General features: G+C 52.7%; 1 long non-coding RNA gene across 1 annotated transcript in view; it reads right to left on the bottom strand.

Moving 5' to 3' along the window:
* The window catches only part of LOC122686931, a 304,515-nt gene that overhangs the window by 24,300 nt on the left and 265,593 nt on the right, over window positions 1-14,622 (bottom strand). The window lies entirely within an intron of this gene.

The following is a 14,622-nucleotide window of genomic DNA, read 5'->3' as shown; positions in this document are numbered from 1 at the left end:
CTCATATCATAAAGTGCTAATTTTTCTAGTAGATAAAGAACTTCTAAAGTCAATAAGCAAAAGACCAGCCATCTAGCAGAATTAATGGCAGAAATACAGCAGACAGAACATGGAGAATGAAATACAAATGCCTCTTGCACATAAGATTCCTGACTTTCCTCATATAAAGAAAAATGTAAATTAAAACTATAGTGAGATACCACTGCTTCCCTGTCGGGCTGTCAAAGATCAAAAGCGAAAGTAAAAGTCACTCAGTCGTGTCTGACTCTTTGTAGCCCCATGGTCACAATTCCATATAGTCCATGGAATTCTCCAGGCCAGAACACTAGAGTGGGTAGCTATTCCCTTCTCCAGGGGATCTTCCCAACCCAGGGATCAAACTCATGTCTCCCGCATTGCAGGAAGATTCTTTGCCAGCTAAGCCACAAGGGAAGCCCAAGAATATTGGAATGGATAGCCCATCCCTTCTCCAGCAGATCTTCCCGACCCAGGAATCGAACCAGGGTCTCCTGAATTGCAAAAGTGGGATAAATTCTATGGAGAGAAATTTGTCAACTTTCTATCAAAAATTCATACACTTTTTGACTCACAAATTGCTCTTCAAGAAATTTGCCTTTGATAAGTGTTGACTCAGAGCAAAATATGTATGTTCAAAGACAGCATTAGATACTATGTAAAATATTGAAAATAATCAACCAACAGCAAACCGGTTAGGTAATCTATGGTAATCCATACAATCACTCCATGGAATATTGTTTCCTGGGTTTATGATTCATTGTGGTGTGAACTCTATTCCTGGGCCCCACCCCAAGTGCAGAAGAGGAGGGGGCTGGGCTTCATGATTTGACAAACCAGAGAGCTTACTTTTCAGGAGGTATTTCTTTCAGTCTTTTGAATTTTGTGCATTTAAAATAAAAACAAACCAAAAAAGGAGCAAAAGAAACAAATGGAAATCAACCTTGAAGCAGTCCTTTCATCCTGAGCCAAAGAATTAACAAAAGTGTACAATTTATTGAGTACCTACTTACTCCAGGCAATTTCTTTTAAGCCTTCCAACAAGCCTCAAATAAATGGTGTTCTTGTTTGTAATTGTTGGGGCTCGAATCAGAAAGCTAAAAGCTTTGTCCAGACTTACTGGGGCGGGAGGGGCCGACGGCGTCCAAGCCGACTTCTCCCTACACTGAAACTGTACCAGGAAGTCTTGCTTCTAATGTCATGAAAATCCAGAGCCTCTCTTGCCTCTGGTTCCGTGACGCCCACGGCAAACTCTGGCACTAGTAGCTGCTCAGTGACCAATGATGGACGACGCCCGCTACCGTGTGTTTCACCAAGGCTAGAGGAGGTGGCTTCAGTCACTTCCTGCTCCTATAGATACACCAGGAGGTGTTGTAACACGGGTCCCAACGTATGAATTCCAAACCGTCTAACTGTAGGATTTGCCAGAATCGATCCCAAATCCTACCGTAGCGAAAGAAAAGGAGGCAGGGTCCCAAGGAGTGAATGTGGATCGACCGGTGAGGATGCCCCAGAAATGCGGTCTGTTCCTGCAAGGTGCACGCAGCTTCGGTTTCAGTGTTCATTCCTCTGATGGGATTTGTTATAACGAAATCTTCTGGAACCCACTCTCTGTGCCCTGGTTCACACGGAGGTTGAAACAAAGCTCCATGCTGTTTATTATTTAAATTAGCAGGTAGTAGACAGTAGACAGTGCCAAAGAAAGGCAATGCCAAAGAATGTTCAAACTACCACACAATTGCACTCATCTCACATGCTATCAAAGTAAAGCTCAAAATTCTCCAAGCCAGGCTTCAACAGTACATGAACTGTGAACTTCCAGATGTTCAAGCTGGATTTAGAAAAGGCAGAGGAAGCAGAGAACAAATTGCCAACATCCGTTGGAGCATCGAAAAAGCAAGAGAGTTCCAGAAAAACATCTACTTCTGCTTCATTGACTATGCCAAAGCCTTTGACTGTGTGGATCACAACAAACTGTAGAAAATCCTTAAAAAGATGGGAATCCCAGACCACCTTACCTGTCTCCTGAGAAATCTGTAAGCAGGTCAAAAAGCAACAGTTCGATTGGACATGGAACAACGGACTGACTCCTAATTGGGAAAGGAGTACTTCAAGGCTATATATTGTCACCCTGCTTATTTAACTTATATGCAGAGTACATCATGAGAAATGTCAGGCTGGATGAAGCACAAGCTGGAATCAAGATTTCCAGGAGAAATATCAATAACCTCAGATATGCATGTGACACCACTCTTAAGGCAGAAAGTGAAGAAGAACTAAAGAGACTCTTGATTAAAGTGAAAGAGGAGAATGAAAAGCTGGCTTAAAACTCAACATTCAGAAAACTAAGATCATAGCATCAGGTCCCATCACTTCATGGCAAATAGATGGGGAAACAATGGAAACTGAGAGACTTTATTTTCTTGGGCTCCCAAATCACTGCGGATGGTGACTGCAGCCATGAAATTAAAAGATGCTTGCTCCTTGGAAGAAAAACTATGATCAACCTAGACAGCATATTAAAAAGCAGAGACATTACTTTGCCAACAAAGGTCCATCTAGTCAAAGCTATGGTTTTTCCAGTAGTCATGTATGGACCTGAGAGTTGGACTATAAAGAAAGCTTAGCACAGAAGGATTAATGCTTTTGAACTGTGGTGTTGGAGAAGGCTCTTGAGAGTCCCTTGGACTGCAAGGAGATCCAACCAGTCCATCCTAAAGGAGATCAGTCCTGAATATTCATTGGAAGGACTGATGCTGAAGCTGAAGCTCCAATATTTTGGCCACCTGATGCAAAGAACTGATTCCTTGGAAAAGACCCTGATGCTGGGAGAGATTGAAGGCAGGAGGATAAGGGGATGACAGAGGATGAGATGGTTGGATGGCATCACCTACTTGATGGACATGAGTTTGAGCAAAGTCTGGGAGTTGGTGATGGATAGGGAAGCCTGGTTGCAGCAGTCCATGGGGTCGCAAAGAGTCAGACACGACTGAGCAACTGAACTGAACTGAACTGAGACAGCGTTATGGGGCTTCCCTGGTAGCTCAGCTGGTAAAGAATCTGCTTGCAATGCAAGAGACACTGGCTTGATTCCTGGGTCAGGAAGATCTGCTGGAGAATAAATAGACTACCCACTCCAGTGTTGTTGGGCTTCCCTAGTGGCTCAGATGGTAAACAATCTGCCTGCAATGTGGGACAAATGGGTTCGATACTTGGGTAGGGAAAAACTGGCAAAGGGAACGGCAACCCACTCTGGTATACTGGCCTGGAGAATTCCATGGACAGAGGAACCTGGCAGGCTACAGTCCCTGGTGTCACAAAGAGTCAGACATGGCTGAGGGACTTGCACTTTCAGACAGTGTTATGGGCTTCCCTGGTAGCTCAGAGGTGAAGAATCCACCTGTCAACACAGGAGATGCAGGTCCAATCCCTGGGTGGGGAAGATCCTCTGGAGGAGGGAATGGCAGCCGACTCCAGTATTCTTGCCTGGAGAACCCCATGGACAGGGTAGCTGGGTGGGCTATAGTCCATGGGGTCACAAAGAGTCAGACATGACTTGGAAACTAAACAACAAGATGGTATTGCCTATAAATGAAGAAAAAAATGACTGGAAAGAAATAAATTATTATGAATGACTAAAAATCACCATCTCTAGTTTTTCTCTTCTATTTTTCACAAAATATCTAAGATCAGTATGCATATCTCTTAGCATTTTATATCGGAGAAGGAAATGGCAACCCACTCCAGTATTCTTGCCTGGGAAATCCCATGGACAGAGAAGCCTGGTGGGCTAGTCCTTGGGGTCGCAGAGTCGGACATGACTTAGGGTCCGAGCATGCATGCAGACAGCGTGGAGACTGCGGGTCACAAGCAGAGGACTGGCAGAGAGGGTTTACAGCTTGCTCCCTTGGCCCTGAGTCTCCAGCTGGAAGTGGGTCTGAGATGGGAGGGGGGAGACCCTGGGGGGGGGGCGTCTGCAGGTGGTCGGGGTGGGCATCCCCTCCTGGCTGCCTTGGTTCTGCCTTCAAGCAGCGAGAGCGGGCCTCAGGAGGCTGTACACAGGTCAGATGGCTTGGTTCTCCTTCTCGATTGGCATCCGTTGCCCAGGAACGTTTGTTTCACCCAAAACCTAGAGCTGCACGTGCTGCCGCTGCTCCTGACCCTTTCATCCGCCAAGGAAGAGCCGCTGTGCTCGTCACCCCGACTGGGATCCTAACCCCCGGCCCCTGGTCCCACCACCCCTCCTCTCACCTCCCACCCGTGTCCCCAAACCTCGTCACCAATAATTACGCTGCACATGAATCATTTTTTAATGTTTGGTTTAATACATACAGATTCTTTAAACAATAAAAAAAAATCAGCAAACAGCATCACAATCTGGAAATCTCTTTCTTAACATAGAAAACGGTTTCTTAATGGCACAGGGAAAGAACTCAACAGCAAGCTTGACAACATAATTAGAAGATTGTTCCCGGGAAGGGAAGAGCATTCTTTATACAGCTCTTACTACTCTCAATAAGATTATTCTCCCTGAATAGCTAATCAGCTTTTCCCAGCTTCCCAAATCCGTGTGCTTGAAGCCGCTCTCACAGCTCTCCTTACCCGCTAAATGGCAAACAGTGACACCTCGGAAAGGGAAATTTCAAGCGTTCCCGAATGTGAGCAAACAGCGCGATGCAGGCTGTGGACCGCGAGCTCCCGGCAGATTAGCGGCAATTTAGGAAGATGGTGCTGTCACACCTGGTTGACAAGGGTGACGGCACTTGTGATCCCTGCTCCATCTCCGCTTTGTCACGTTTCAACAGAACTAGAGGAGGGGAGAAAAGCCCTTGGGGGAGTCGTTGGAGGTTTCCTAGCAAGCTTTTAGGGCACCGGGGACAAAGGGACCCGGGGGCTCCCAGAGCCGCCGCCCGCTCTGGGCCGAGCACGGATGGAGGGGTGAGGACCGAGCAGCGGCGGCCGGCCCTGGGGTTTCTGGGGTGACCCCGCCCCTCCCCTGCTCCAGCCGTGGCACCCGGTCCTCTCCAGGTTCCCGTGGGGGCTGCACCTCAGGATGGACGGTGCAGGGGCCCCGGAGGCTGCCGGGCATGGTGACATCGTCCAAACGGCCGGGGGGCAAGAAGGCCTCGAGGGAGCACCCGGGCCTGGTGGGGGGACAGTGAGGACACGCCGCCCACGCCCGGCCCTGGGCTCCACGGTGGCTGCAGCGATGCGGGAGAGGACAGCAGCCGCCTCCGCCTGAGGGAAGCCCCTGGCCTGCCTGCGAGCCCACCCGAGCGCAGGTCCTCCAGCTCCGGGAGACGCAGCCTTCCGCGGGCCCTTGGGAGCGGCGAGCGCACCGCTTGGTGGCCGAGGACGCGATCGGGAGGGCCGCCCCGACGTGGTCGCTTTGCCGCGAGGGCAGCCCTGGAGCCAGCCTGCGGGTCCAGCGGGTGACCCTCGCTCCCCAAACCCCACGGAGGGACCTGAGGGTCTGCAGCTCTCTCTCCCGTGGCTGGACAGACACATCGGCTGGCAGACAGGCGGCACAAGGCAGAAGCTTCCGGAACACTGAGCCAGCACGTGGGGCGCAGCTCCACGGAGGATCCCCACCCACGAGGATGGGGCTCCTCCGAGCTGAGGAGCTGGGCAGAAGGGGAGTCAGGGCGCTGAGCCTCCCCGGGGCACGCGGCTGCCTCGCATCAGCCTTCGGTCGGGATGTCTGCTCTGGGTCTCCGCAGAAGCCACCCCACCTGGTGGAGAAGCGCCATCCTCCTGCGCGTCCAGGGGCGTCTACCTCGAGTTTAAGTAGGGCGTTTCCGGGGAGTTCGTGGACGGGAGGCCACGCCTGCGGTCGGGCGCTAACCCGTCCAGCTAACCCGTTCACGGCGGGCGTGAGGGTCCCGAGTGTTCCTGCGGAGAGTCGGGGCTAGTGAGCCCCGAGCTGGTCTCTGCACAGGGACGGGACTAGGGCTCTGCCCAGGGCGCCGCTGGTGTCGGCCAGAGGATGGCGTGATCCCACCAGGAAAGCGTGGGCTGACCCCCACCCTAATGAACCAACATTCCTGGGCTCGAGATGCGACATCCGTGTCCCCCACCATCCTGAAGCGGAGAAGCAGTTCATCAGACAGAGTCTTCCTCAGCCCGGGAACAGAGGCACGGAAGCGCCTCCTCTCCCCTCTCCTGGATTTATGTGCTGCGACCGCTGTCCTCCCCACGTTGCGCAGTGTACCTGTGAACGCACGGCTCTTCGTGTCCCCATGTTTGCACGTGTCTGCCCTTCTCGGCTCTAGGCCCCGCATAGCCTCCTTTTCATCTTGTGCCCCACGGCTTCCCACCGCATTCCTCACAGTTCCCGCGGGTGCTTCTTCCGTCCACAAGCTCCTCGGGGAACAGCTGACCAGGCCATGAGTGCCGGCGTGCGGTCCCGCAGAAGCCTGCCCTCTGGTTGTTCCTGGTGCCACCCGGTCCTCCAGCCACGCACGTCCATCCCATGAGCTTCCACTAACCGCGAAAACGCGGCCCAGCCCTACACTCTCGTCTCACGTCTGGTTTCCCTGTAACTAGCTCGCTCTTCTCACTTGCTCATCATAGGAGCCTCTGATACAAAGCCCAAGATCTTTCTTTGCCCACACTTGCCTTCTGTGGTTCCTGCCCACAGCACTGTGCCATATTCCAGCATTTGCTCATGCTGCTCCCAGCGGTTTGAAAGCCTCCAATTTCAGAGAATGGAATTGCATAATTGATGCAAATTAAACATCCTCCTCCATGGAACATTCATCTGCAAAGTCCAAGGAGTAGCCTTCCAGTTATTTTTGCATGTTACCTTCCTCCATCCAGTAAAACCCTTTGTCAGAATGAGATGATGGAGTTTATTTTTTGTCTCTAGCAAAGGAAGGCACCTAGGTTGAAACCTCTGATGACACCCCAACTCAGGAGAGAAAGTTAGGCAGGACCACAGCTTCAGTCTGAGGATCCATAATATTCTGTCCTAGCACAGCCTCAAAATATTCCCTTATCATTTCATTTCCTTTTATACCAACTGAAATCAGATTTGCTATTGGAGGAAAACTTACCAGATTATAAAATTATACTTAAAACTACTAGGAAAAGTGTGTCTTATTTTATGGGACAAGGTGTACCTCACATCATGGTCTAAACAGTCTCCCCATTTGGCGGCCAAATGTAAAGGAATACAAGCTTTTCAACTTATAGAAAATGAGCTGAACCCAAGCTGCTCACTGAAAAAGTCAGCCATCACGAGCGTGATAACTTTAACTGCGATCCACAGACTAAGGGAAAGGCAACCACCTACTCAGGCTGGTGGTGGCGTGGCTGTTCAGTCTCTAAATCATGTCCAACTCTGTGATTCCATGGAATGTGGCATTCCCTGCCGCATTTGCTCAAAGTCATGCCCATTGAGTCGGTGATGCCATCCAGCCATCTCATCCTCTGTCGTCCCCTTCACCTCCTGCCCTCAATCTTTCCCAGCATCAGGGTCTTTTCCAATGAGTCAGCTCTTTGCATCAGGTGGCCATTAGAGCTTCAGCTTCAGCATCAGTCCTTCCAGTGAATATTCAGGGTTGATTTCCTTTAGGATGGACTGGTTTGATCTCCAAGGGACTCTCAAGACTCTTCTCCAACACCACAGTTCAAAAAGCATCAATTCTTCAGCGCTCAGCTTTCTTTATGATCCAACTCTCACATCTGTATGTGATTACTGGAAAAATCATAGCTTTGAATGTACATGTACCTTTGTTGGCTGGTGATAACCTTGAATTTAGATTTTAACTCAGATTCCAAATGGTGACATCATCATTGCTTTTACACACAAGTTGTTGAGAAAATAAATCCGTGAGACAAATTCTAATTCCTTGTCTATTTTGACTTTTCAGTTTCAGCACTGACCTCAGTAATAAGAGGCATTGCAAGGGCTGGAGAGGCCTCTGCCCCTCCTTCAGACACGCAGGCAGTCCATCAGCTGGTGAAAAGTCATGGTCAGAGCACAGTGGGCATCACCTTGAATCAAGTCTCCGGCCACTGGCTCATTGGTGGGGAAGCCATCCATGCAGATGACCAGCAGCTTGGCTGAGGCCGACTGCTCACCTAAGTGGTCCCCAAAGACCCCGCACAGCAGCCTGCTTTTCACACCTGCCACAAGCGTTCTCCTCAATCGAAGATGAAGTCACTAAATGTCACTGAATGTAGCGCCGACCCCTGACTCTGTCTCCAGCACTGAAAGCAGCAGATCACCTAAGAATTCCAACTTCAATGAAGAAGCTAGCACTGCGTCCTAAGGAAGACATCCTAAGTGTCTAGACTGAGAACACTGGGCTTCAGTTCTTGTCTTTCGTCTGAAGGAAGTGTCCAGGAGAGAATGTCCAGTGTCACCTCCAGCACCGGGAGGCTGTGGTCGGCGCTCCGAGGACAGCCCACTCGGGGCTAAACTTAGAGGATGTCACTCCTCTTGACCTCTGGTAACAGAACCACCCCGTGAGGAGCCCAGGGAAGGGATTTCTAGGACTGAAGCTAGACAGTGGGTTATAAAAGCACCTTTCAGCTCAGACATTAGAGACTGCGGCTGGCTACTGAAAGCCTCCTGATGAGGAGAGGTGAGAACCCATCATGCTCTCTATGTAAGGGAGACGGACGAACCTTCGGCAAGCCAACTGTGTGGAGGAAATACTCGGTCTGCGGTGTGAGTGGCTCAGTTACCACTAAGGATGGCCTGACTTGGTGCACTTAACACCAGTCACCAGGGAAGAGGCATCTCACCACTGGCTTCTCCATTTCCATCAATCCCTTACCATCCACCCCGCTACGCCACCAGCCTAGTTCCATGATTTCTGCCGGGTAAAACGATCACGACACACCCCCTGGAGTGGCCCTGGGGGGAGGACGGCTCACTGCTGACCTGTGCGGACGTCGGGCGACCCTGCAGGACCTAGGTCCCTGGAGCCCAGACCAGCACCGAGGCCCGGGTGACCTGTCTGACGTCACCTGAAAGCAGCCTCCCAACCGAGGCATCTGAAAATGGTTAGCTGGGTGGAAAGAAGCGCAACTTCCGGGTTCCTGATCCATGCACATGTTCTGAAGCGGAAACGGAACCTCGCGCTCCGACACGGGCTCTAACACGCACCGATGGTGGGCGCTTGCTGAGCGGACGCTGCTCCTCCAGTTTCTGGGTCACACGTGAATCCTAGACTCGGGAGGCCAGCCGGAGAGCCGCGCCCCCCGCCAGGCCGGGCAGACCCACCCCTGCGGCTCTGCTCTCAGGAACAGCTCCCCACCCCTCGGTGCCAAAGACCCCAGTTTGGGGAGTTTCCGATTTTAGGCTAGAAGCTGGAGAACAGAAGGTGAAAGGCAGAATTTCCTAGGAAGTGTGCTGAAGGCAGACTGGGGTGCGGACACCGCCCTGTGGAGAGTCTGGCTCGGTCCAGCCATGCCCACTGCAGGCAGACTGGGACGTCAGGGCCCTTTTCACAGTGACCCCTCCCGCTGCCCCTCGACTACCGAGATTTGGTCCCGAGAGAGCTGCATATTTGGCTTCAGTTACACACTGTTCTTGCTCCTGTTAAAAGTCAAATTTCCCTCCCCCTGAGAAAAATCATTAATGCATTAATTTGAAAGATTTTTTTTCAGAATCTTTCTGTAAGGTAGACTATCTCAGGGAAAAGGAAAAAAAAAAGTCTGGGTTCCTAAGCCTGGGGAGTGGAGGTTAGGAGGAGAGACCATGGTCTCCCCCAAAGATGAAACAGAGCAACTGCGAGAGGGGTACACAGGCCTCAGTGGGAGGCCCCCTTCCCTGGGCGAGCATCGCGGGAGAACCCCCTCTGTGCTTCCGCTGGTTCCCGGGCAGCCTTCAAACCTGCCTCCAGCACGGCTGAAGTCTCCTCCCCTGCCCGGTTCTCTCGGACCAGACCCCAAGTCTGCCGAGCCCCCCAGGGCACCTCTTCTGTGTCTCTCCCATGGTCACACGTCTTTGGGCAGGAACGTTCCCAATCACCTCACACCCCGGCCAGTACCCACCGCTGCGGAGCAGAGACGGGGTATCGCTTGAATCCTGTCCTGAGTTTGTTGATAAAACCGATGGCTGGAACCGCTGACAAGTTTTGGCAGTCAAAACAGTAATTATTAACTTTACCGTTAGGTACTTGGCCGATGTCATTAATGACCTCATGTGTATGATCACCTCCACTAAAGGATAAAGGCTGCCTCAGCATGCGGCGTGTTCTTCCGGGAGACAACAACCTGAGTGAACTCGTGAGGCATCGCAGGAGTGGGTTTGGGAAGAGGAGCAGTCGCCATCCCTGGAGTCAGCCCAGGGAGACAGGACAGGCTCGGGCTTCAGGCCCCGGCTCCTCTGCAGTTCCTGTTCCTGCCGTGTTAGATGACGGGTGGCCACTTCTCTGCGGCTCCTGGGGGCCGAGGTGTGGTCACTCACGCCGGTACAGCTCGGGGCGTGGGCACGCAGTGGCAGAGGGTCCCCGGCTGGCCAGGATGCGGCGCCGCACGCTGGGTGGCCTCACATGGCAGAAGCTGATGGTCTCAGCCCGGAGGCAGAGTCCAGAGTCAAGGGGGTGTGTCCTCCTTCCTGTCCACTGCCGGCTCCGCACGGCCACGTGGTCATCTTCTCCTGTCCTCGATCGTCTTCCTTCTCGGAGTATCTGTCTCTGTGCCCACACTTCCCCTTTTCACAGCAGCACCAGTCACGGCTAGCTCTGCAGCGGCCCAATCTCCAAACAAGGTCACGGTCACAGGCACCAGGAGTCAGAACGCAGGCGTCTCTTCTGGGGACACAGTTCAGTCCGTGACAGTGAGCTCCCCAGCCTGCGTCAGTGACACTCTCCCTCCCACCCCCTGTGTAAGATTGCATCAGGTGTTCTCAAACCTTTGACCCCAAAGTCCTTTGTACTAATCGCCGGAAAACACAAAGAGCTCTTGTGTCTGTGGATTGTATCTATCGATGTTTACCATGCTAGAAATTAAAATAGGGATGTGTTTGCATCAATTAATTACTTTAATCCATTTAAAAATAACTACAATAAATCCTTCACTAGTGGTAAAGAACACACCTGCCAATGAAGGAGATATGAGAGACGCAAGTTCGATCTCCGGGTCGAGAAGATCCCCTGGAGAAGGAAATGACACCCACTCCAGTATTTTTGTCTGGAGAATCTCATGAACAAAGGAGCCTGGTGGGCTATAGTCCATGGGGTGGCAAAAAGCCGGACACAACTGAAACCACACACACACAATAAACCCAGTGCACATTCATACAAACAACATTTTTATGAAAACGGTATATTTTCCCAAAAATAATCAGTGGGAAGAGTAGCACTGGTCTACATTTCTGCACATCTCTCTGAAGTCCTGGCTGAAGAGGACAGCTGGGCCCCGTCTCTCTGTGCCCGGCGGCTGCTGCGTGCTGTTTGGTTGAATCATGTGAAGGAAATTCAGCCTCGTGCAGGTGTGTTGTTGGGGAAGCGAGGAGTGTTTGAATAGCTTTTCAGAGAACCGCGGGTGTGCTTCATGGCTCCACCAAGACTCAGCCGTGCTTACTTATGAAACCTGAAGCCGTACCAGTAAACTCTTCCTCTATTACTGTAACATCCGTTGGTCTGTTTTGCCCTCTAAATGCAGGATTTTGTATCTTGAGTGCCACTGTTTGGAAATTATTGATGCCCTAGAGTTACACAGATCTTCCAAAGGCTGGCACATTTTACTAGACAATATATTTAAAACCCACCACAGTTCTCAGCGGAAAAGTCTTCAAGTACCGGAACATCTGAGGCTCTCAGTGGCGGGTATCAGTTTTCCAAAGTTCTAATTTTCACTTGAACATTCAATTTTTCTTATTGACAATAAATGCTGCGTTATTTTCTTTGAAGTGATGTTTTGCGAAAACGTCTGCCTAATGCCCACGTCTGCAGAAGTATTGTTTCCCATTAAATATCCCTTCAGGCAAAAATGAGGCTCTACCAAGAAAAGCGGGTGGTTCGGGTTGCAAACTGAGTTTTCCCCTGAGACAAATGTGGCCTTTCAGAGGGGCTTCGTGCCCACCCCAGCTTTGTCACGCGGGCACTGAAAAGACGTGGGAGAAGGGTCAAGGGTTAATAAAATGCACCCTCTTTACTGCTCTGTCCAGAACATTCTTGAGAGGACCTGGCTTTCTCCCCTGCACGGGCGAGGTGCCCAGGGGGGCAAGGCCGCTCTCGAGTGCCAATGCCCTGCAGGTTCACCTGCCACCAGCCGAACCGTGGATGTGGGGAGGGCACAAGGCATCATCTTCCTTTTCTGCGGCTCGCAGCGACTCGCCAGGCTGGGCACCTTCATCAGCGCACACGTGCCGTTTCACGTCCATCACACCCCTTTTGCCTTACAACGTGACATGAGCTCATCACATCCCGGGCCTCCCCCGCTCCATTACAAGGTGAGCCCCGCAGGGAGGGCAAGGCTGGCCCTGACTTGTGCAAACGGTTCCGACTCTGTGGACACTCTGTCAGCTCTGGGAGACCCCAGGCCTCTGCAGACCATACTTGGAGCCCCGCAGGGTACAGGCATCGCGACCACTGCCCGTGGGGATGTTTGTCTGACCCTCATCATGCAGGCAGTCTGAGAGTTTTCCAGCGGGAGTGTTTCCTTCTTATTTTTCCCTATGGTTTAGAACAGTTTCCCCTGAGACCACATGCGCGCACACGCACGCATGCACACACACACACACACACACGCACACACACACACACGCACACGCACGCACACACACACACACGCACACACACACACGCACACACACACACGCGCGCACACACATACACGCGCGCGCACACACACGCACGCACGCACACACACACACGCACACACACATGCGCGCGCACACACACACACGCGCGCGCACACACATGCACGCACACACACACGCGCGCGCGCACACACACGCACGTGCACACACACACGCGCGCACACACACACACACACGCACACACACATGCGTGCACACACACACGCATGCGCACACACACACACACGCGCGCGCACACACACACACGCACGCACACACACACACACACACACACTTCTATAAATAGAGTCTGGACACCTGTCTCCTGCCAGCATTCCCGCTCTCAGGACCAGTCACCTCCTTGGGACCATAACTGCTGTGCTGACTGGGGGCATTTTTATGAGACGGACCTAGGAAATCCACATGACTCCCGGGCAGGAAGTCATTCCACCTTCAGGACCCGAAGCCAGCTCTGCCCCCAGAATCCCCAAGCTCTGAGCAGTGGTCAGTCCCTTCCTGGAGGCCCGAGTCCCTGCTACCTCCGGTTTATGCCGAGGGCCTGGGGGCCTCCTCGTCTTCTGGGGGAAGGAGCTTGTTTTCTGCAGTGAAACCTGGATCCTTGCGTTGATTCCGGCGCACCCAGGGTTCTCCGGGCTTCTTAAGTGCTGCATTCAGCAATGCTGTGGGACTCAACTTGCTGAGTTTCTAGGCTTTCTCTGGCTTACCTGAAGCTGTTGGGAGGCATGGCCAGCCCTTGAGAGCTGCCTGCTTCTGCCCACAGAGGCGTGATCCAGGCACTGCTGTTAGGTCATGGGGTCGAACCTTCAAAAATGCGATTCTGGGGCTTCTTCTCCAGAGTTCATGTAATTTTTAAACAAGGGCTATTTTTGCCTGCAAGTCCGAAAAGTCCTTTTACAGCCAGTATTCTCACTGTGGCCACATGTACACTGCAGCCTCCGGAAGAGCAGCGAATGGGATTTGGGTCAAATCCTCCCTGGCCGTGTGCCGGCCCTGGCTCCCCTCACAGCCCCCGCTGCAGTGGACGGTCCCTCTGCCCGTGCCGCCGGGTCACTGTCCCACCACAGGCCCCTTGCCGGGCCTCTGTCGCCCTTTCTGCAGCATTTGTGGAGAACCACACACTGTTCCGGCCACTAGGGCGACATCTGTGAAGAGTCAGAGAAATGCCTGCCTCACGGAGACGAACTTCCAAGGGGAAGTCAGACATGGAAGGAAAACTGAGAAAGCCAGAGGTCTGTTAGAAACGTCCTTCGCCAACAGTGGCCCAGGCTGCAGCAGTCAGGATGAGCAGGGTGCTGGGTCCCACTGGGAGGTGTCTTTGAACAAGAGCAGGAGCGGGGAGGGGGCGAGCCCGGGGTGTCTGCAGAGAGCAGGTGCAAAGGGCAGGGGGAGCCCGCTTGGCCTGGGGCAGCGGGAGCAGCGTGGGGGCGCAGCGGTGTGGGAGCTGGGGTCCGTGGGCCCGGGGAGCCCCCTGCGTCAGCTTCACACTGGCGTGGGGGGGTCCCCTCATGTCCTGCCTGACTTTCTCCTTCCATCCACCTGGGTGCTTCTCGACAGCCTCCACAGGCGGTTCTCCTTCCTGGAATCTTCTAGTTATTTTGGGGCTCCCACCCACGTCACTGCTTCAGGACGAACTTTCCTGCACTCACTGCCCGCCCTGCGGGACCCCAGCCCACGGTCTGTTCACACTTGCTGGAGGGTGGGTGGACTGGTGCATGTGATGAATGCGAAGGTTTGGGCAATGTCTGCGTTCCTCACTAGACTCTAAGCTCTAGAGAGGGAGGGTCGCTCCCCATCCACCCCGGGGCCTCCAGAAGGTGGGGTTCCGG

Source organism: Cervus elaphus, chromosome 30 (genome assembly GCF_910594005.1).
Source record: "Cervus elaphus chromosome 30, mCerEla1.1, whole genome shotgun sequence".
NCBI lineage: Eukaryota > Metazoa > Chordata > Mammalia > Artiodactyla > Cervidae > Cervus > Cervus elaphus.
The sequence above is the reverse complement of the archived record's forward strand: the minus strand, read 5'-3'. Positions and strand labels throughout refer to the sequence as shown.